Raw genomic sequence first — 20,962 nt, 5'->3', positions numbered from 1 at the left:
GGTGATAAAATGGGAGTGTTTGGACACTTTGGGCTCCCCTTCCCCTGATATTCATTCAGCACACTGCATGATCCATTCACAGGCTTTAGGCAGGGTTTCCCTGTCAGGAACCATTTCATCACATTCACTTCAACTGTAGAAAAACATACTTTATATAAAACACATCACATCTAAAATCAAGAAAATACTATTATGTGATGTATTAGATACTCATTTAAAACTCATTACAAATATGAATCCTTTATAAACACAGAGAAAAGAAACAGATTCAAAGGTACATGATGAAGATGGTCTGTATTAACACAGCATGCAGTAGAAAGTAAAAATGACAGAAAACATGAATAACTGCATAAATTATAAACAGCCCTTTGGACTCTAAACTGGTCTGTATTTGAACCATCAACTAAAACTAGTTTGACAGCCCTGATATAGAATCTGTCATTAGTGTATAATAATAATAATAATAATAATAATAATAATAATAATAATAATGTTAATCATTCTTCATATACATCTTGTATGAATACAGAAGCTATAGAATGTATATCCTGTATAGAAAGTGAACAAAGGGAAACTTCTTCCTACTTCCTTTCCAACTGATCATTGTATTGATCTTTTCTTTCAGACCACACCTTCAAAGATCAACAACTTCCTGAACTGTTGGTGTCCATTTTCCAGCTGACAGCAGGTTTATGTTGGAATCCTGTGCAGCCTGATCTCTGGGTTCTTCAGTCCAACACTGGAACCAGAAGGTGTCGTCACCATCCGTGTGTCGCTGGGATCTGAAGATGATTCCTGCTCCGTGTCTCCATCCACACAGAGATGTGAGTGGAGAACAGATGAAGTGTTGAAGGTCTTCCCACACTCATCACATCTGAGAACATTCTTCTCATGAACTCGTTGGTGGAGATTAAGGTTAAATTTCCTCTTGTAAGATTTTCCACATGTGTCACATTTATGAGGTTTTTCTGATGAGTGGCTGGTTTGGTGATATTTTAACTGTTGATATGTTGTAAAAACTTTGTCACACTGGTCACAGGGACACACTTCATGTCCAGTGTGAGATCTCAGGTGGATGATGAGGGTATGTTTGTGTTTATATATTTTCCCACAGTGGTCAGAGTGATACAACTCTGTTCTGGAGTGAATCTGCATGTGCAGCGTTAAATGTGATCCATGTATAAAAGTCTTTCCACACTGTTCACATCTGTGAGCTTTGATTCCACGATGAATGAGGACATGTACACTGAGGTCTCCAGATCGACTAAAAGTCTTTCCACAATCATCACATTCAAACTTTTTAACTCCAGTATGAACGACTTTGTGTCTTATTAAGGTAGAACTATGGGTAAAAGCTTTTCCACACTGGTCACAGTTAAATGGCTTTGATCCAGAATGGATTCTTTGATGTATAGTGAGGGCTGATTTAAAGCTATAGGCCTTTCCACACTGGTCACATGTATGTTTAGCTTTAACTCCAGCTTGGCTCTGCTGTTGAACTCTTTGCTCTGAAGTTTTTCTCTTAGATTTGTTTCTTTGTTGTGGCTGAGCTTCATCGTCCTGAGAGCGTTGAGGTGTCACTTTGTTCTGGCTTCCAGAGTCCTGTAGAACAGTTAGAGATTAAACACAGAGAAGGAACCAAACAAACATTTGTGAATCAGTTGTTAAACCTCCAGCCCTAAACCAGCTCAATGTGGAAAAATGGATATTGGCGCGTTAGCGCCCCCTACAGAGTGAAGAGAATTTAATATGAGACAAATGTCCTATTGTAACACACTTTTCATAGGGTGTTTCACTGACTGGGTTCAAAGTTGCTGCAGATCATCTAGAGAAGTGGGACACCAAAAGTGATCCATGGATTTTTGTTAAGTTTTATAGAGTTTGAAGGGCAGAGCCGTGAATCTTGGCATATTTTGTTTTTTTAAAAAAAATACACAATGACTCCAAAAATACAAACATTACAGAAAAATACACCAAACAAAATAAAATATAGAAATTTATAAAAAATAATTTAAAAAAAATACACCAACAAAAACATTTATCATGTACATGTCCCATAGAATTAAACCAGGGAAATCACACACGCTTTTTATTAAATGATTTTTTTATGAATGTAGAAAGTGAGAAACTTCCTTTACTTCTTTTATCAATTAATTAATCTAAATCTAATTTTAAATCATATTTAATTTGCAGAATACCATACCAGATACTTGTTAAGCTTATTTTCTACAATGCTTGTCCAGCTTGAAAGAACATGGATGGAGAACAAGTAAGACGTGAGATCACCTCAGCTTTTAAAAGTTTATTCAGTTTTGTTGTAGGTTTTGTAGCAGGTTGAAAACCTTAAAGAAAAGGATGAAAAAGAGAGAAAGGAAGAATGAGTTCTAATCAAATGTTTTTAAAAGAATGAACCACCTGAGCTTTTCCTATTTTAAATATTTTATTTATTAAATAAATTAATTTTCTGCTATTTAATGTTTAATGTTTTTAAATCAACCTACAATGTTTAACTATTTCTATTTGTAAAATTAAATCATGTGCTTTGCTGTACAAATTTTAACCATTTTAATTAAAGTCTAACTTTTTAACAATGTTATTTTACCCATAAACTTATTTATTAATTTTAGTATTTATGTAAATGTATTTATCTGAAACTCTTAACCAATATTTATTATTCTTAACATATCTGTGATTTTATTCTTCATCGTTTTAACCTAAATTACACTATGAAATCACTATATATATATTATATCAATTGGATTAAATAGTACCTTAATGTATTTTGACTAAGATGTCACTAAACAAACAAACTGGTAAAGCCAAACACTTTGGCTGTAGAGTTAACTTATATTTGGGTCAAAATACATTTAACATGACCTATATTCTAACTTAAATACGTGCTTTTAGGAGCTTAAAATAAACCATAATAATTCAATAAATCTGAAGACACTCACTAACAACATCTCTGAGCTCCTCCACTACATTATCTGAGAGTCCAAACACACAGGTGTGATAGATTTTCAGTCAAAGTAGTAGAAGGAGGAGCTTAGACCTAATACTTATGTTGGGGCTCCATCTAGTGTCTAATTGTAGAACTACACCTACACCTGACCTCAGGTGAACGCAATGGAAATTCACAGAATTGGGTTTAAACACCGTCACTGTGAGGGAAAGAACATTTTTTATGCAGAAATGTCCTTCCAACTGTTGGGGCTGAATAATTAGTTATGCTTAAGAATATAATTACTTATATATTTTAATCCTTAAGCCTTGGGTGTAACTTTCATTGTGTGATTTCTTATGTCTTCAACCTTAACTTGCTTCACTCCAGGTCAGGACAGCCTGTCTTTCAGCTGTTCCCAAACAACCACAAGGACAGACACACACACTCACATAGCACACCCCATACACATTCATTCATTCACACAAACACATAGTTCGCACACACCTCAGTTTCCATAGATAACGGGGAGCGAACTGTTTTGACTCGAGGAGTAAGTGTCTCTCTTTCCATCTCCTGCCCTCCCTCCTTCTTTCTGTCCCTATCTCTATGTCTCGGGGGGGGAGGAGGGAGGAGGGGGACTAAGGGGAGATATACGTGGCTTTAATATTGTGTCTCATCACTCTGTCTTTGGATCGCCTGGCCAGGGGGTCACCATTTTTGTTTCCACTTTGTATTCTTTTATTTAGTTTAGAATAAAATCATTTTTTATTAATTCACCAACTCTTCAGTCTGGTTTTCATCACTTCCCAACGCAGAGGGTGTCATACAGCCAAAACGAGGTAACCTTCCTTTTTTCCACCGTAACAATTGGCGTCAGCGAACGAGATCCCTGTCCGGACCGTGTGCGCGGCCCGCGACCCGTTACGGGGGTGACGGACGCGTCAATAATCCTAAGCCAGCATTTAATGTGCAGGATACCTCCGTGAAGGCTCGCATCGGGTCGTCGCACGGTTGGCACGGGACAAAAACGGACCACGGTGGACCTCAAACAATTCGGCTAAAAAAAGGTGAGAAGCTGGTTTTTTGTTCACAAAGCCTTCATGCTTCTTTCTGTTTCTGTTTTATTTTGACACCTCTGCTGTGGTGTGTGATAAGGTGACTCCGGTCCAGTTAAAGTTTAATAATATTAGAGGTGTCCAGTAAAGCCCTGACAGTCTGCGTTCTCCCCAGTTAGCCGGAGGTTAGTTCTCCCCAGTTAGCCGGAGGTCGAGAGTTGTTTGTTATTGTTGTTCTCCCCAGTTAGCCGGAGGTTAGAGAGTTGTTCTCCCCAGTTAGCCGGAGGTTAGAGAGTTGTTCTCCCCAGTTAGCCGGAGGTCGAGAGTTATTTGAATTTGGTTATTGTGCACGGCCGTGCCGTCTCTGCCTGATCAGCAGATAGTAGTAGACTGTCAGGGGCATAATGGGCAATAACCTAAGTGTGAACCCCGCTAAGCCGGAGGTGGACTGGAGTGCACCATTAGTAGACCAGATGAAGAAAAAGTATGGTGAAAATTGTTGTGACAAGCTGCAGGTTTGGGTGGAATGCTTTGGTTTTCCAAACAGAGGCAGCTTGAGCGAACGCCAGCTCACACAGCTGAAAGACGCGCTATCTGAACATAAACAGCAACTTTTGAGCAAAACAAAGGTTAAAAGCAATTATGTGAAAGAAATGATGGCACATGAACGCTGTTTACACATTTGGCAGAAAGAAAGTGCACACAGGGCTGCTAGGGATAAAAAAGAAGCTGTAATAATGATAAAACAGGAGAAAATTAACACTGACACATTTACACACACAAACAAGAACCCTTTTCTCACAAATACCCAAACCACACCCCCTGCTTCACTGTATCCGGACGTCACGGCTCCACCCTCCACCGTTTCTACCACGGCTCTCTGCCGCCCTCTGGTGGCAGAATTGGGTAACACAAGTAAAATTCCAAATTCACAGTGTAATGCTATTGGTCATCCGGCAGAGGGAGCCAAAGCTCCACCATACATTTACCCACAGGCCACAGCTGAAACCCTCAGCCAAACTATGACACACAATGGGGCCACAGAGACTTCATCTAATGCTTTTCCTCCAATTTCATACACTTTGCCAGCAATTCAAGTTCAACCACCATCATACAAACCCACGTTACATGACGATGACGCTGGGGCAGCACATTTGGCCCGTTGGGTCCCACAGGCATGCCCACATGCTGTTCAACCTGTGCAAGAGCCGCAATCTACAACCAGTTCTTCAACGCAAAGTACACCCACCATCAACCACGGTTGCCACTGTGGACCGCTGACACGATCACGGGCGCAGGTGGACTCCACCTCTGATCTGGACTCTCCAATCCAGAACTTCCGCCTCCCAATGATCGAATACCCAGGCGCAACAGACAATGTTTTGGTTTACAGACACATGCTGCCTGAAATGCTTACAGCAGCAAAGGATGAGTTTCCACCCATCTCAAATGGAGGAGGGCCATTTGGGGATGCTCTCATCGCATTCTGTAAAGTTTGGCGACCAACTGGGTCAGAAAAAAACAGACTTCTCAAGACTCTGCTGACTTCAACTGAATATGCCCGCATTCAGATCTTCATCGAAGCACCCCAAAATGCGGGGCTACGTCAGATGGTTTTGGGCTGGAACCCCAATGGAGAGTGGGAAAAGTACGTCCAAGCCACCGCCGCACTCCTCGCTCAGACTTTCAGCGTCCGCGTGGACATGAGCCAAATTCAGGCCTGCACGCAGTTACCTACTGAGCGGGTTAACGACTACAGCCGCAGGCTGACAGCCTGTGTCGACACCTTCAGCGGCCACGTCAAGCCGCCACAAGGCTACAACACACCTGATGAATCATCCTACGAGGCCCTAGCTAAGAGCTTCCTCGTATCGGGGCTCCGCCCCTCTCTCCGATCCACAGTCGAAACAACATTGACTGGTGGATGGCAAAAGAACCGTTGGACTGACATTTTCAAATACGCCTTACATGCTGAGGACCTTGAAAACAAAGCAAAACAAGGCAATGATGGACTTATGCTGGCAAATGCCTTTCCTGCCCTCACGTTGTTCCGACAGCACCAAGACCACACACAACGATATGCTGACCGTGGCGGGATCCAAAGAAGGACAGATGAGTGCTTCATCTGCGGCGCACGGGACCACTGGTCAGACACATGTCCACAAAGGCAACCCCGGAAAATGCCCAAACACAACAACAAAAAGCGGTACCCTGCCAAACGGAGAGGTGGAGGTCGTCCTCCAAGGGAGAACGACCAACAGGCAGATTGACTGGCGGACGCGGGTTTGGGAGAAGCCGTGACCGTCCAACCGAAGGATACAACGCTTACTCCTCCGACTAACAATGCACCGGACACATCATCCATTTTAGCCCCAGACACACATTCTATAGAACTGATTAACACAAAGAGACACGCGTTGCAACACCCGGATTTTCACACTGATGATGAGTTATTTAGGCTTTTTCCAGACCTAGCTGAAGAGGTGCAAGCTCAAAAAGCCCTCCAAAGAGATTTGTTGCATGAAAGGTTGTTTTTTGACTCGGAGGCCTCCCTTGATGGGCCGACATCGTGTCTGTTCATGAAGGCTGACGCCTACGAAAGGTTACCGGTAACCAAAATCATTGTTAACGGTACTCCGCTTCAGTTTTTGATCGACACTGGCGCTACAAACTCGGTGATTAAACTTTCCGAACGCTGCCGTCTACAGCTAATCCCATCTTTCGTTTATTCAATTTGTGCTAATGGTGCTACTTCTCGCGAACCCGTGTCCACACCTGCTTATTGTATTTGGCCAGCAGGGAACACACACTTCTCCCATCAATTTGTGGTTTCAAACGACTGCCCAGTGAACCTACTGGGCAGAGACCTGCTTCTTAAACTTAAAGCAGTTCTCACCTGCACCGATGCCGGAATCGAGATCTCACGACCTTTAACCCCAGCACAAATGTTCCTCAGACTGTCAGACTCTGTAGAAGAGTCCGCTGGCACACTTTTTGTTTACAACTGGTGGGTTAGTTTTGATGATGCATGCACGCTTAAATTTTGGGCCGCACAACATGTGCCCAAGCACCTCACATTTAAGAAACCTGAGTACAGCCACTGCACAGTACACGTCTCACAACACCCAGACCATCCCTTTGCTGAGACCTTTTACAGGGACACCTGTATAAATGACACCTTAACCGCCGACTTTCTCTACTTTGACTCTCGACACGCTGCTGTTGCTGTACAGCTAACGGAAGACCAACTACCTTTGTTTGACGTACCCAACTCTTTTCCTCACATCACGGTGGCAAAAATTCCTAACCTTCAGTGGAAGGACTTGGGCCCTTTTGTTCTGCGCTGTCATCTAACCAATGACTGGCAACAAACTGAGGACCTTTTGACGTGGTATTCACCAGCCGCGAGTGCCCATCGGGTTAAGGTTCCCCCACTGATCATTGACTGCCTCCGTTCGGTTTTTGCCATCAGCCTGTCCACAGGCTATCGACTGACCTCGCTGACAGCACCGCAAACAGGGGACATCTCACCCCTGCTGTCTTCAGTGCCATCTGGCCTATGGGCCAAGCACAAGTATGACGTTGGCCTTATCAGAGACTGTGCTCCTGTGGTGATCACACCTAAGTCCTCCTACAGGCCCCACAGGAAACAGTACCCCCTTCGACGTGATGCCTTAGATGGTATCCAACCGGTCTTTGACTCTCTCTTAAAAGAAAAGGTGATTGTGCCATGTGCCGACTCCCCAGTTCTGACCCCCATTTTTCCAGTGATGAAGATTCGCCCAGAAGGCCAACCGACCGAGTGGAGGTTTGTGCAGGACCTACAGGCTGTTAACTCAGCCATCATCCCTCCTGCTCCCCTTGTTCCAAACCCCCACACCATTCTTTCGCTGATTCCATCATCAGCGAAGTACTTTTCGGTTGTGGACCTGGCCAACGCATTCTTCAGTATCCCAGTACACCCGGACTCACAGTTCTGGTTTGCCTTCATGTTCAAGGGACACCAGTACACGTGGACCAGACTGCCACAAGGTCTCACGTGCAGCCCTCACATTTACTGTTCTGCCCTTGAGCAGAGCCTCTGTTCCCTTGTCCTCTCGCAGGGATCTTCCCTGCTTCAGTATGTTGATGACATACTCCTTGCAGCTCCCTCCAAGGAACAGTGTGAACATGACACTATATCTCTGCTGCTTCACCTTCATGAACATGGCCACAAGGCTACACTTTCTAAACTTCAGTTTGTCCAGGAGGCCGTCCAATTCATTGGTCACTCCATTTCACGTGACGGGAAAACCTTGTCCAGCAAAAGAGTGGCTTCCATTGTCGCTCTCCCAAAACCTGCAACCAAGAAGCAAATGTTGTCCTTTCTGGGCATGTGCTCATTCTGCAGAAACTTCATTCCTGACTTTTCAAGCTACGAATGTCATTTGAGGGCAGTGGTGAAAAACTCACCCCCTAAGGCCCTTGTCTGGACCCCTGAAGCCCTCCGCGCTTTTGAGGGCTTAAAAACGGTTCTCCAGACATCCCCTACGCTGGGCATCCCTGATCTCCAACGCCCTTTCACACTGTTTGTGGATGAAAAGGGTGGTTGCATGACCTCCGTCCTGTGCCAGCTGCACGGGGACAAGCTGAAACCTTGTGGCTACTTCTCAAAGAAACTTGACCCAGTTGCAAGAGCCTTTCCGCCCTGTCTGCGCTCGGTCGCGGCTTGTGAGGCTGCTGTGTCCTCAGTTCGTGAAATCACTGGCTATGCTCCCCTGCATCTCCATGTGCCTCACTGTGTCACCTCCATTCTGAGAGACATGCAGACCTCACACGTCTCAGCGGCCCGCTGGCTCAAGTACCACACTACCCTGTTGGGTCTTCCTGATGTGCATGTCCGCCGTTGTTCTACTTTGAACCCTGCTACTCTCCTACCTCTCCCGGAGGATGGAGAGCCTCACTCTTGCATTGCTGCTCTCTCTCAGGTCCTGGTTCCTCGCCCTGACCTCTCCTCTGTCCCTCTCACTAACTCTGACTACATTTTCTACGTGGATGGCTCTGCATCCCGGGACCCTGACACCGGGACTAACAAAGTGGGCTTTGCTGTTGTTTCTGATTCAGCCACTGTTTCCTCTTCCTCGCTCCCTTCTCACTACTCCGCCCAAGCCGCCGAACTCTGTGCTCTCACCGAGGCGTGCCGCCAGGCCTCAGGTAAGTCCGCTACAATCTACACTGACTTTCGCTATGCCTTTGGGGTAGTGCATGACTTTGGGGCGCTCTGGAAACAGCGTGGGTTTCTCAAATCTGATGGCTCTCCTATCCTTCACTCTACCCTTGTGTCTGCTCTTCTCGATGCTATTCAGCTACCTTCCTCTGTCGCTGTTTGCAAATGTGCAGCTCACTCCTCTGCTACTGACAACGTCTCTCGTGGTAATGCACGCGCTGACGCGGCGGCCAAGTCTGCGGCCCGCACATGTGTTCCTCCCTCTTCTTCCTTTCTCTCCACTCCTCAACCGGTCGCCTCTCTGTCTGAACTCTCCGCCTTTGTCACACCAGCCGACCGCCACAAATGGCAGGCCTCAGACTGTCACCAGGTGAGTGGGGTTTGGTACGGCCCCGATTCAAAACCTTGCCTACCGACTGCTCTTTTCCCTGCTTATGCTAAATTGACACACGGTCAAGCCCATGTGTCAAAGGGTGGTATGATATCAGCTGTTCAGACAGTGTGGTACACAAAGGGATTTTCTTCCTTTGCAGCTGAGTTTTGTCAGAAATGTATGATCTGTGCTAAAAACAACCCAGGCAGAAAGAAACCTTTGATTAGCCAGACAGCCCATCCTCAGCCATCCATGCCCTTTCACCACTTGCAGATGGATTTTGTTGAGCTAACACCATGTGAAGGAAAGAAGCACTGTCTGGTCATCATAGACATGTTCTCTAAATGGGTAGAGGCCTTTCCAACCAAACACCAGACAGCCACAGCAGTAGCCAAAGCACTACTAACTGACATCATTCCTAGGTGGGGCATTCCATACAAAATCTCTTCTGATAACGGCACACATTTTGCCAACCAAGTGATAACAGAGTTGGGACTAAGATTAGACATGGATCTTAGAAAACACTGCAGCTATCACCCTGAGTCCGCTGGGGCCGTAGAAAGAGCTAACGGTACTCTGAAAAACAAGTTGAACAAGTGCATGGACCAGACAGGGCTGAACTGGATCAAAGCTTTACCGCTTGTCCTCCTTCAAATGAGACAACAGGTTCATCCAAAGTCTAAACTTTCACCCTTTGAAATCCTTTTTGGACGCCCACCCAATGTGGGTTTATCCCCCTCAGTTTCGTCCTGGGCTGAGACAGCGCTCCAGGACGACAGTTTGATAAAGTACTGTGCACAACTCTCTACGATTCTTACTCTCAACAGGTCCAGAGTACGAGCGGCCCTCCCACTGACTACCACCGAGAACCTCCATGATATCCTTCCAGGTGACTTTGTGATCGTGCACAACGCGAGACGAAAAAGGTGGACCGACCGAAGGTGGATCGGCCCTTTTCAGGTTCAACTGACGACACACACGGCCGTGAAGGTCGCAGAGCGAGCCACGTGGATTCACGCATCACACTGCAGGAAGGTGCCAACACCAGTCGACCCTGATCTTGAGGCGACTGGTCAAACGGGGGAAGTACCAACATCACCACTGATCGTGGAACCGCAGTAAGGAGCGTTTCCTCTTTTCTGGATTAGGAGCAGTGTTTTGAGGAGCCTTTGTTTGCCCTGAAAGTTGCAACGAAGGGCAGAAGAAAAAGTCCCCGGGGTTACAAGCTAATCTTTCAAACGGGGCATATGGTCTGTTGAAACCTTTGAAATCCAACCTTGAGGACATCGTGGGAGATCACAAGCATTTTCCCGCTGTGATGAAGAGGTCACGAGCCCCTCTGTTTATGCCCCAGGAGCAGGCTGGAATTATGCCACTATTCTGTCGTTTCATGTCACTCGTGTTCTGGTCATCGATTGGCGCGATGGTCCTGTCCGCGGTTCCAGTACTCCTCTGGCTCCTGGCCTCCAGGGGGACAATCGAGGACACTGGACTTGAACCAATGAATGCAAGTGTTGTTCCTAATGTGAATGATTCTTTTTACAGGGTGACTAATGCAAGCAGAAATAGACGCTGGATAAACGATGTCGTCCTGCACGACACTTTAGCTGCGACCAATGTTACTCATCCGTTTTTCACAAACACCTGGTACCGATACGCGCACTATCAAGCTAAAAGTAGGGGCCTATCCAACTGTTATGTTTGTTCTTACATGCCTGTGTCATCAACACATCCCCGCTTAACCGCGATACCAATGGATGCTTCCGACTCCTTTTGTTATTTGTCTTACTCTAACTTCGGCATGGGGGACCCCAACCGTTGTTCTAAACAGCCAGTAAAAAAACTGACTATACTGCGCGATGATACATCTTCCGCTATGTATGTAGATTACACGCGAACCACACTTTTTCCCTTCTGTTTCGCCAGAAACGGAACTCGCAAACTAGGCCAGATTCCCGGTCACAATTGCAATTACACCATGGGTCCTGAATGCGACACCGCACATAATTCGCACACCTGTGCCCACGTTCATACACCCGGGACTAATGGCACATTCAATTTAGCAAAAGGGTTTTGGCTATGCGGTTACAGACTGTATACACACCTTTCCCCCAACTGGGATGGGGTGTGTGCACCCGTGCATGTGACTGATCACACATACGTAGTCTCAACTATTCCCCTTTCGTCACGACGTAAACGCGAATCACACACTCCTTTGGGTTTTGATCCACACGACGCAATCTGGGGCACGGACGTTCCCCCCGAACATAAACTGTGGACGACAGGCCAGAAGGTTACTCTTTCGCTGTTCCCCTGGGCGGGTGTGGGCAAAACACTGCTGCGCGTCGAAACCTTAGACTACAGGTTTAAGTCCTTCGTTAACGCATCATTTTTGGCCCTTACTGGCCTCTCGGGGGAGGTCACGAATATACGTTTAATGGTCCTGCAAAATAGAATGGTTCTAGACCTACAGACCGCGGCCAAAGGAGGCGTTTGCGCAATGGTAGGTGCATCTTGTTGCAGTTTTATTCCAGATAACACGGCAGACGGTCAGATCATAGCAGAGGCAGTCAAAAACATTTCCAGGCTACGCGATGCCATGAATAAGGATAGCTTGGCCGGACCGGATTGGTTTTCCACTCTACTTGCAGGCTGGCGCCCTCTCTTGGTTAAGATCGCTATTACACTGGTGTCAGTTCTTCTTCTTCTCTGTTGCGGTATACCGATCTTGCTTCGTATAGTAGAGGGTTTAGTGCAGAGCGCTTTCCCAAGCCGGCACGTCCGCATAACCGTTCCAGAGATGGAGATCCAGCCTGAGGTGTTTATGATGCATGTTTTTGATTCTGATGATGACTCTGCTCAGTGATGCCACCTACACATGTCGTTTTATGTGCTATGCTATGCTATGCTGACTGACATTGTTTTTGCCATGTGTATTTTCGCTATTAGTGATATATATAGTCCATATTCATTGCCGTGATCGCCAATGATTTTAGTTGCTAAGGGTATTTGATTTTATTGTGATGGCCTCGTCTCACGTAATATTCATTATGTGTTTATGGGGTTCTTTGACTTTTCCTCCTTTTTCTTGCTCCAACTTTGGGGATGCCTGGGTCCCCTGAAAAAAAATAATGCTTATATCCATAGTGTTATAACGGTGTCAATATCATTTGTCCTACGGACCATGAGGTTGCTAAAATTACACTAATTTTGATTAATGTTTTATGTGTTTTGGGCTGTGCTTTGCTAAGGATAAACAACTTACTAATTATTTTCGCTTTCTTTTTGTGTTGGACTTTGTCCAAAAAGAGTGGATTGTTGGGGCTGAATAATTAGTTATGCTTAAGAATATAATTACTTATATATTTTAATCCTTAAGCCTTGGGTGTAACTTTCATTGTGTGATTTCTTATGTCTTCAACCTTAACTTGCTTCACTCCAGGTCAGGACAGCCTGTCTTTCAGCTGTTCCCAAACAACCACAAGGACAGACACACACACTCACATAGCACACCCCATACACATTCATTCATTCACACAAACACATAGTTCGCACACACCTCAGTTTCCATAGATAACGGGGAGCGAACTGTTTTGACTCGAGGAGTAAGTGTCTCTCTTTCCATCTCCTGCCCTCCCTCCTTCTTTCTGTCCCTATCTCTATGTCTCGGGGGGGGAGGAGGGAGGAGGGGGACTAAGGGGAGATATACGTGGCTTTAATATTGTGTCTCATCACTCTGTCTTTGGATCGCCTGGCCAGGGGGTCACCATTTTTATTTCCACTTTGTATTCTTTTATTTAGTTTAGAATAAAATCATTTTTTATTAATTCACCAACTCTTCAGTCTGGTTTTCATCACTTCCCAACGCAGAGGGTGTCATACAGCCAAAACGAGGTAACCTTCCTTTTTTCCACCGTAACACAACTCTCTTTGTAGTCGTTTCAAACACCACCTAAACACCGTCTAACCTGGTAAAAAACTACACAAATCATCACTGACTCCTACATCAGACACACCAGTGTCTGTTTAACTTTAACATGTCTGTGAAGCTCTGTCTGTTTCTCATAGTGCTGCTGTGCTCCGTGAAAACATGACTCAGCTTTAATCAGCTTCATTTGATCAGAGCTACAGAACATCTGGATAAAGTTGTTCTGTTGTAGACCATCAATACCAGAGCTTGTAGAGTATGAAACATCATAGATTATTGATAACTTCTGATACTGTAAAATATTCTAGCCTCTAGTGGTGAAAAAACACTTCTTACACGTGATGTTTGCACATTTAGCTTTGTTTAATCATTACGTTCTGGAATGATGTCATCAGCATCATTTAAATGAGGTTAATTTAAATTAAGTTGATCAAAACTTAATCAATAAACCTGATCAGATTCAGTAAATCATTGATCCCTGAGGGTAAATATAGTGACATCATTGCTGTTCTCATACATCTTTATATGACATGAATAATTAAAAAGGAGCAGTCAGAATAATCCATGTCACTACAACTAATATCTACCTTTTAATTGTATTTTACTCATTTTAAATTACATTTTTATTTTTGACATACATTTTTGTTTAATTATAGTTTTCTTTTTTATTACTGTTTATTTTGTTTTCTCACAGTACAACTAATATCTTCTTTTTAATTGTATCTACTTTATTTTTCATTCATTCATTCATTCATTTGAGCAGCATATTACAAACTTATTTTACATAACAAAATTAAAATAATTGTGCTCAAAGGAATTAAGGTTTTTTTTTTTATTTATTAGTATTTTGTTTCCTTACAAGAGTTAAAAACTAATATTTTCTGAAATAATTAATTAATATTTCTAAAAAAACGAAATTTTAAAAAATTGATGTGAAAAACAGAATTAGGAAAAAAAACACATATGCATTTTAAATGTATGAAATATTTTTAAAAATTGTAAATCAAATCACAATATCTGTCAGAAAAATCACAATTAGGTTTTTTGTGAAAATGGTGCAGCCCTAATTAAAACACAAAATGCATTGAAGCTGTGATTACACCGTTTAATTTTATCAGAGTAATGATGTTTATAACGTGGACCAAGTACAGTTGTGATGTATTAAAGGTCTGTGTTAATGGAGGGCTACATGTAACTACAGTGTCTAAGTGACACACACACATAAAACACACTTACTGCTCCATCAACTCTGTAGTGCTCACATGTATTAAATACAGACGCTCCACGAGTCCACAGACAAGTTGGTCTGTTTCTAGACAAGCGTGCACTGACTGCGTCGTTTACTCACGTCTTTATAACATCATGTTTGGTCAGATTTTTAGTGCATCACTAATTAATAATGTAATTATTACCAATAAATTATTCAAAGGTCACTATTAACCTGAAAACCATAAACTACCTTTATCAGGTCTGTCTCTAGTTACATTAAATTCTAGGATAGATCTGCATAATGATAATAATCATCTTACTAGCACAAGCTAAAAATCTTTTCATAAATGATCTTTTTATGAATATAGAAAATGAGATGTTTCCTTTACTTGTTTTATAAATTAATTAATATAAATTAAATTTGTAATCACATTTAATTTGCAGAATACCATACGATATACTGGGTTCAAAACATCAACACCATCATTTTTAAATGAAAAAAAGGTTATATTTTAGTTGATTTATTATTATTATTACCATATTTAATGTTTTTTCTAAATATATTTGGTGTAGTAGAGGTGTGTGTAGATGTGACCTAATAAAGACTGTCAGTTATTTTTATGCTACGAGAGTGATTTTTTAAAAAGAAGTCCTTGCTGATTAATGACAATATTTAAGGTTATTTAATCAATAAAAAGCATCAGAAAGTGTTTTATTATTATATTATTATTAATAATATCTTTGCTGTAGTAGATAGAGAGAGATATAATACAGACTGTCAGTTGTTTTCAGGCTATTACAGTAACTGTTAATCAAGTCATTGATAAGTTATAATATTTTTTATGATTATTACAAATAAAAACTATTTAAAAACCAATAAACAGTATTTTCTTACCATCTCATCTGTAGTAGTTAGAGAGAGACTTATACTGATGATCTGCTGTTTTCACGTAGGAGAATGATATTTGAATAAGTTAATGACAATTCTTCAAAAAACTGAAAAATGTGTTTTGTTAATATATTTGGTGTAGTAAATGGAGACCGACAGTTGTTTAGAGCAGTAATTCTCAACTGGTGGGTCAGGGTTTCCCCAGTGCTCTATAGACCTGGGGGGCCACCAGGCTTTTCCTGCTGTCTAAAATTGCAAAAAAAAAAACAACTTAACTCATCACTGACTCTGAAACACAGAGCCACCAGTGTCCGTTTAACTTTGCTGTGTCTGTGAAACTCTGTCCATTTCTCAAGTAGCGCTGTGGCGCTCTGTGAAAACATGAGTCAGCTTTAATCAGTTTCACCTGCTCAGAGCATTTAAACATCTCATCAGAGCTACAGAAGATCCGTGGATAAAGTTGTTCTATTTCATCCTTACTGACCGCCAGAGGCGGTGCTTAAGCACTGGATGTTCCATCTCGCGCATGCGCAGGTCGAGTAATTAAATCAACAAAGTCACCTGTGACCCCTGGATGACCCGGAGAGTCTATATCTACCGGTGTCATCAGGTGATCTGTTCCTTTTATCTTCTCGCGATTGCGGATAACGATAGCAGGTCGGTTGTTGCTATTCACAGCTTGTCGCTTGTAGCTTCGGAACCGTAAGGTTGGCGCTTCGAGTGTTCTCGTCCGCTAGAAGCTGCGACTCGCTGTTTTTCCTTAAGTGGTGCTGGGACTTAGTGACCAGTTTACCAGGGGCTGCCTGAGGTGGTGAGTACCGTACACTTTGATGTCATCGGCGGTGTTTCGCCTTGTGATTGTGTGCTGGTTCAGACTCGGTAGCTCCGCGGTTACGCCGCTGTATCTTTTCAGTGATTAAACGGCTACGGTTAATCTGCTGTGTTGTATGCTGCTCTGTTAGCATCGTTAGCGGACCTCCCAGCACGTTGCTGCTAAGCGGCGGCCGGTGTTTGAGTGCGTCATCGCCGCGCAGTGTGCACGCTGCGTTTGTGGTGTTGCTCCAGTTAGATTCACTGGGAGCACAGTTAGATCACTCCAGGCCGGTGCGCTCGCTGGCCTGAGTGAAGTTCCTTCACTGAAGACGCTGCAGCTCGGCGGTTATCAATATAACTATTATTAATTTAATTATTATTGTATATAATTAATATAATTATCATAATTATTATTATTCATAATAGTTATTCATATAATAATAATTTGTGTAATTGTTATTCATATAATAACAGTTGTGTAATTGTTATTCATATAATAATAGTTGTGTAATTGTTATTCATATAATAATAATTTGTGTAATTGTTATTCATATAATAATAATTTGTGTAATTGTTATTCATGTAATAATAATTTGTGTAATTGTTATTCATATAATAATAATTTGTGTAATTGTTATTTATATAATATTATTAATAAAACTTAATAATATTAATTAATATTATTAAGAATTGGAGAAGAATGGACTGCCATTTGTGTATCTCCTGCATGGCCCCCCTTCAGGCAGAGGACGGTCACGATCAGTGTCCTGCTTGCCTGGGCATTGACCACCTAAGAGAGGGGGTGTCCGGTAATCCGTGCATGAACTGCAGTTTTATGCCTCATGCACTGCGACTCTCCAGGTTGGCTGAGGCTGAGGGCACAATAGACCTGCCCTCTTCAGGTAGAGCCACCAGCGTTGCTAAGCGTGCCGGCACAGCGTCTGGCGATCCTCCTCGGAAGGTTGATGCTCTGGCTAATAAGGCGGATGCTCTCACCACCGAGTTTGCTCAGATTAAGGCCATCTTGCTTAACCTACAGACAGAGCCCGGTGCGCCAGCCTTCGCGGCTAACCCTGTTGCAGGTCCATCCCACCTTCAGGAGGAGGATGCGCTGTCCACGGCAGCATCATGTACCCTGTTTGGTGACGCTGACGGGGATGGGCATGGGGAGCTTGCCTCACAGGCTTCTCATGCATTTTCAGAGGGTTCTAGTAGGACCTCTTCTCTAGGTTCAGAGTCCAGCCGTGGCACTGTGCAGCCGGCAATGCGCACGGCCTTGGCACGCCTTGGGTTGGCTGAAGCCCCGGTCCCAACTCGAACGGCAAATGCTTTTTTCAGGCAGGCCCCCAACACCTCGGCCTTTGTAGTGCCTCCCTCTGACCCGTACATGGCGGAGCTCCACAGATGCTGGCCTGACTCGAGGGTTCTCTCCCATCATACAAGCGATGGCAGGGCTCTGGCAGCCATGCATGATGCTGGCAGCTATGGCTTGGAACAGCTAGCTCCAGTAGAGCCTGCCATTGCAGCCCTGATAGTTTCCCCAGATGAGGCTGTAAGACCGGATGCACGCTGCCCCCGGCCTCAGTGCAGATTGACTGACGATCTTCTGACTCGCAGTTATAACATTGCTGCCCGAATGGGACGGTTAGGTAATTCTCTGTCACACCTGGTACTGGCTTTGTCGAGTACCTTGCAGGATTCCGGGGGGGAGCCTGCAGCTCAGTCCCTCAGCGATGCCTCATTGCAGACATTCGCGTTTATGACCAGGGAGCTAGGCAGGCTAATGTCAACGATAACGCTGGCTCGGCGCCAGGTCTGGCTCGCACAGTCCCCTCTATCTGAGCCATGTCGCAGAACACTGTGTTCTCTTCCGGTTGTGCCGGGCCGGACCTTTGGCCCAGCTGCATTGCAGGCCTTGGAGCGTAGCGTGCAGGTTGGCCAAGCAAGGCAGCAGTTTGCCAGTTTGCGCCAGGCTCCCCCTGCCCCTCCTAGGCAGGGACATTTGGCAGGTATGGGTGCAGATCGCCCATACCTACGGCCGACTGCTCGTCCGTCTGGGCAGCCCAGGGGCCTGCACGTCACAGTGCCAGGAAATCGGCAACGCCGTGCAGCCACACGTCCATCTGCTCAGGGGCCAAGGGGGGCGGAACCTGAACCTCAGGGGCCGGTCGTCGGACTCTTTTCCCAAGAGCAGCTCCTTTGCTGGGAAGAGCAGACCACAGACCCTTGGGTGGTGTACACGCTATCCAGAGGTTACACATTACAGTTCCGACACCGGCCCCCTACATTCAGCGGGATCAAACGCACTGTGGTCAGAGATCCCGTAAAATCCCTTGTGCTATGTCACGAGGTAGTCACCCTTCTGGGGAAGGGTGCCATCGAGCTAGTGGAACCGGAGGCTTGCCTCAGCGGGTTTTACTCCACTTATTTTCTTGTGCCCAAAAAAGAGGGCGGATTTCGCCCGATCCTGGACTTGAGGGGGTTGAACCGGTTTCTCAAAGTTCTCCCCTTTCATATGCTGCGTGTAGCAGATGTCCTTCGGACTGTCTCAGCAGGAGACTGGCTGGTGACGGTGGATCTGAAAGACGCTTACTTTCATGTTCCCATTGCCCCTCATCACAGACCGTTCCTTCGTTTCATGTTCATGGACAAGGTTTATCAGTTCAGGGTTCTGCCGTTTGGGCTATCCCTGGCCCCTCGAATATTTACCCGGTGTGTGGCAGCTGCTGTGTCACCGTTACAGGCCAGCGGAGTTTCAATACTCCCCTATCTGGACGACTGGCTCGTCATTTCCCCGACTCGGGAGCAGGTGTTGAGGGACACTGCTGCTCTTTTCAGTCACATAGGCAATCTAAGCCTCAAGGTGAATTATGCCAAGAGCAACCTCGTACCCAGCCAGGTGGTGAGGTACTTGGGGCTTGTGCTGGATTCATCAGTAATGCGGGCCTCCCTCTCTCCAGAGCGAGTCTCCGCCATCCTAGGCCTTCTACGGCGTTTCCAGCATGGCGCCCTCCTGCAGTATGGCCTGGTCCTGCGACTCATGGGGATGTTGGCCTCGGCATCCATGGTCATAGCACTGGGGCTTCTAACACTGCGCCCGTTTCAGGTTTGGATGAACAGCCTGCATTTAGACCCCAGCCGCCACCGGCACAAGGTGGTCAGGGTGTCTGCCCAGTGTCTCCTTACCCTCCGACCCTGGAGGAGGGAATACTTAATGTCGGGTGTACCCATGGGGAGGGTAGCCTCCCGCCGGGAGGTTGTCAAGACGGACGCCTCTCTTATGGGTTGGGGTGCTGTGTGGCAGTCCAGGACTGTCAGGGGCCTGTGGAGTGCCCAGCAGAAGCGGCAGCACATAAATGTGTTGGAACTTCAGGCTGTATTCCTGGCGCTCAGGCACTTTCTCCCTGTTCTGAAAGATCGGCATGTTCTCGTCCGGTCAGACAATACCTCAGCTGTGTACCACATCAACCACCAGGGCGGCACCAGATCTCTGACGTGTCTGCGGGTGGCACACCGGCTTCTCATGTGGGCTTACCCCAACTTCCTGAGCCTCCGGGCAATGCATGTTCCTGGTCTCGGGAACACTGCCGCGGATCTCCTCTCCCGTCAGAAGCCTCCATCCGGGGAGTGGAGACTTCACCCAGAGGTGGTGGCTGTGATATGGGCCACGTTTGGCAGAGCAGCAGTGGACCTCTTTGCCTCAGAGGCGACGACTCACTGCCCTCTCTGGTTCTCTCTGAAAGAAGAGACCAGCCCCATCGGGCGGGACGCCCTGGCGCATACCTGGCCAGACGGCCTACTTTATGCATTTCCTCCACTCCCCCTCACACCAGCAACACTTCACAGGGCCCAGCAGGGTGGTCTCCACCTGCTTCTGGTTGCCCCATGCTGGCCAGGAAGACCATGGTTCCCGCTGTTGCTCAAACTCCTGCGGGGGACACCGTGGCGTCTTCCGGAGAGGAAAGACCTCCTGTCTCAGGTCAACGGCCGCATATGGCACCCGAGTCCGGGTCGTCTGAGGCTGTTCTTGTGGCCCCTATAGTCGTGGACCCACTTTTGGCGTCCTGCGATAGGGCGGTTGCCGACACAATTTTGAACTGTCGAGCACCATCCACCAGGGCGCTTTACGCTAACAGGTGGAGGCTATTTGTGGAGTGGTGTCACACTCACAACGAGGTGCCGGGAGCATGTTCAGTGGTGGCAATACTGCGTTTCCTGCAGTTAGTTTTTGACAAAAACAGGACTACTTCCACCCTCAGGGTGTATGTGGCTGCTATCTCGGCCAATCATACAAAGGTGGATGGCCAGACAGTGGGATCACATTATCTGGTCAAGCAGTTTTTGAAAGGGACTCAGAGACTCAGACCACGTCGGGTCTATGGGTCACCATCATGGGACTTGCAAGTTGTCCTTCAGTCCCTTTCCCAGCCGCCCTTTGAGCCGCTGGGACACACTGATTTGAAGTGGCTGTCTCTCAAGACGGCCTTTCTTCTTGCTGTGGCAACGGCGAAACGTGTGGGGGAGCTGCATGCGCTGTCAGTGAGC

General features: G+C 45.6%; 1 protein-coding gene across 1 annotated transcript in view; it reads right to left on the bottom strand.

The window, feature by feature from the left end:
• The window catches only part of LOC114459317 (E3 ubiquitin-protein ligase TRIM21-like), a 243,496-nt gene that overhangs the window by 141,866 nt on the left and 80,668 nt on the right, over positions 1-20,962 (bottom strand). The gene's annotated exons all lie outside the window — the stretch shown is intronic.

Source organism: Gouania willdenowi, unplaced genomic scaffold (assembly GCF_900634775.1).
Source record: "Gouania willdenowi unplaced genomic scaffold, fGouWil2.1 scaffold_296_arrow_ctg1, whole genome shotgun sequence".
Taxonomy (NCBI): domain Eukaryota; kingdom Metazoa; phylum Chordata; class Actinopteri; order Blenniiformes; family Gobiesocidae; genus Gouania; species Gouania willdenowi.
Note: the sequence above shows the minus strand (reverse complement) of the source record. Positions and strands in the feature narration are given on the sequence as shown.